This window comes from Cebus imitator, unplaced genomic scaffold, assembly GCF_001604975.1.
Source record: "Cebus imitator isolate Cc_AM_T3 unplaced genomic scaffold, Cebus_imitator-1.0 Scaffold0, whole genome shotgun sequence".
NCBI classification, from domain to species: Eukaryota; Metazoa; Chordata; class Mammalia; order Primates; family Cebidae; genus Cebus; species Cebus imitator.
The window spans coordinates 7591710-7595355 of NW_016107315.1; positions in this window are offsets into that span (position 1 = coordinate 7591710).

Sequence of the window (3646 nt, forward strand, 5' to 3'; positions counted from 1 at the left end):
AAAAAAAAAAAAAAAGAAAGAAACTGGGCTGCTGGGCTGCCTCCAGGCCAGTGCATGCGGTGTGTCAAAAGGTCAGGCCAGGACTGGGAAGTGCTGTGCAGTGGGGATTCCCCAGCTCATCCCTTACAAAAGGCAACCATAGCAGAAAGTAAAAAACAATGCTCTTGGTCTTGGCCATTTCAGTACTGCCCTTGAGACGTTGTGTATTGAAAACTGGGGCAGAATTGTGTTTAAAATCACACAAATAAGCATTTGACTTAAAACCATCCAAACAAGAATGATGGAATGAAAATAATCACAATCAAAGGACAGACTTCCAGTGTCTGCCTAAAATTCAAGGAAGAAAATAAACTTGGAGAATGGGATCAATTTTAGCTCTCAAAAGCCAATTCGACCTTATTTAAATGGTTGACAACCCATAGAATCAAATTCCAACCCAAAAGTTGAAAGAACAGCCATTTCTATAGTACAATGACAGTATTTCAAGGTAAAAGCCTCCTTTTATCATGGGGCACTTACATCTTATCTCTGTCATTGTCCCCTTGAACATTCAGGCAGACCAGGAGATGGGAGAGCAGAAGGAGCCGGGGAATTCTGTCTGTATATGTACCCTCCAGCTGAGGAACGCCGGGGTCTCTGTAATCCCATCAAGTTTAGCACTCAACAGCTTCTGTTAACACCTGAGCCACACTCCTGGGAAGCATTACCCACCCAGTGTGTCCCTGCCGAACTTCATTAACAAGTTAATGGCTTTCTGTTTTCACTGATAAACTTACAAATTGCAACCTATTCTGTATTTGCACAGGTATCTGTTGGATGTAAAAGGATAGATTTCTGCATTCAAAAATCTGCAATTTCAGTGGGGAAGGCGTGCTCAAGTGCGTCATTTTAGAGCCACATTGTTACATAAATGGCATAAGAGAAATGGAGAAGGGCTTAAGGGAGGATTTCATTTCCTCTGTGTGCCATGGGGGCTGTATCATATTTCTTCCTATGTAGACATGTTTTACATTATTTTATCAATGAATAGACATGACATGTTTCTATGTTTTGTGGTGAACTTCTTTGTACGTGTATCTTGGTGAACGCTTGAGAGCATATTCCTCTTGTAAATTTCTAGCACTGGAATTGCTTGGTTAAAGGATAGATGTTGCCAAATTATTTTCGAAGAAGCCTGCACCAATCTCCTCTCCGCCCCTCCTCCCTCCCCCTTGAGTTGGTATTGAGAGCTCATCTCCCAAGTACTTACCAGCTCTGGCTGCAGCAAGCGTCTTAAGTTTTGCTAATACAGTATGTGAAAAGTAGTACTTCATTGTTGCTTGGGTTTACATTGTGTCCTGTGGTTATTGGGTGTTTGTATTTCATTTTCTACGACCTGGCTGGTCCTTACAGGGCACTTAAACTGGCTTCTTTGAGACTCAGCCCAAATGTCATTTGTCTGGGAAGTCCTTGAAGAGACCATCCTCCCTACTCCAGCTTCCAGCTGTGCTGAGAGCTCGGTCCTGGCACTCAGCGTCCCCACAGTCTATCTTGTCATCACTGTATTGTAAACTGCTTGTTTTTTTTTGTCTTTCACCAACTTTTCCCCCTTATCCTTTATTCCCTTGGACTAAGAGGTCCAGAAATCTGGTCTTCCAGAAATCTCAGCTTCTCCAGCCTCTAATGCAGTGTTTCCGGTGCTGGTTTTCTTTTGGCTAAGTCCTCCTCCACTGGCCGTGTCTGTGACTGACAACTGTTAAATCTCAGCCCTATTTTCTAAGATGGGAGTGGGGCGAGCACAAGATCCTTGAGGAGCGCCACAGGAAAACAACTTGTTTCCCCAATCCTGAGCCTAGAAATAAAACAAAGAATGCCCTCTTCCCCCAACAAAAAGGAAAAAAAAGGCAGATCCGGAACAGGTAACCCAAACCACCACTGATATTCTGGGCTGAATTCTGGGCCACTTATTAAAGAGTATTTATCACATATAAGACAATAAGATAATTACTGAGAACCATGTGAGGCTATGGGAAATCCGATTTAGACTTTTAGACATAGCTATAATTTAGAATTCTTTTACACCAAAATCTTAATTTTTCTAATTAAATTCAACAAATATTTACTGATCAGCTGTTTGTGTTTAGCACGATGGGTAGACAGAGATTTCCAAGTAGGGCTCCTGCTCCCACCGCCCCTCCCCTGAGATAAGACAAGCCCAGTAATCTAAATGAAGTGCCATTTCAGCGTGATCACTAAACTGAGGGGGAGGAGGCAGTCACATCCTGACTTCCTCCCAACCAGGTCAAGGCCAATTGGCCCCAGCAGACAGATAGATGGACAGACAGACTCCCAGGAATTAGACTTGGGAGGCAAGCTGGGGTCCCACTTGGTTTTCATGACCTGGACAATCTCATTTCAAAGTGCATCTTACGTGGTGGATCTTGTATTTGATCACATACAGCTCTTAATGGCTATTTTTTTTTTGAGATGGAGTCTTGCTATGTTGCCCAGGCTGTAGTGCAGGGGGACTATCTTGGCTTACTGCAGCCTCTACCTCCTGGGTTCAAGTGATTCTTATGCCTCAGCCTCCAGAGTAGCTGGGACTAAAGGCACCTGCCACCATACTCTGCTATATTTTTTTTTTTTTTGAGATGGAGTCTCATTCTTTTCTCCCAGGCTGAAGTGCAATGATGCAGTCTTGGCTCACTGTAACCTCCGTCGCCCAGGTTCAAATGATTCTCTTGCCTCAGCCTCCCGAGTAGCTGGGATTACAGGCACGCACCACTATGTTCAGCTAATATTTGTGTTTTTAGTAGAGACGGGGTTTCACCATGTTGGCCAGGATTGTCTCGATCTCTTGACCTTGTGATCTGCCCACCTCGGCCTCCCAAAGTGCTGGGATAAGAGATGTGAGCCACTGCGCCTGGCCTAGTGGTCTAGTTGCTTGTTAAACCCATCATTGAGATCTTAGTTTCAGCTGTATTTTTCTTGTGCAGAATTTTTAGTGTCTCTTTATTAAGGTTTTCAGTTCTATGCTGAAATTTTAAGTCAATTCTTTCATTTCTTTGAACATATAATATAGTTATTTTAAAGTCTGTAAATGACACTATCATCTTTATCCCTTGCAGGTTGATTTCTCTGGTTTATTGTTTTTCTTGTTTTTTGATGTTATTGTTTTCTTGACCCTCCGTATTCCTAGTTAGCTTTGATTTAATGTTTGACATATTATATAAAAATCTGTATCTGAGTCTCTTGGTGCTATTTTCTTCCTCCAGAAAGTTTGTTTGTTTCTAACTAGCAATAGTCATTGACAAAGTCATCCTCTAGAGGGCGATGGTCAGTGTTATGTCAAGGCTGCCTGTGTACCGGATGGATATGAGGTCAGCTTTCAGGATACAGGTAACGTTGCTGGCAGGGATGGAACTGACTCAGTTCTGAGTTCTGGCTTCTTCTAGTTGAATCAGATTGTATTTGTGAAGAGGTTTGGCTGCCTCCCAGAGAAAAATTAAATAAGTATGAATCTTGGAGAGAAGGACACCGAGTTCTGCTCCGAGCCTGGATCCTTAGTGGTCCCCGTAGCCAGTCTTTGAGGTGAAGGGAAGCAGCTGTCTGAGAATTTCTCACTAGAGTTGTCCAAGCCTAGATTCAATTGGGCAGTGCAACCTAA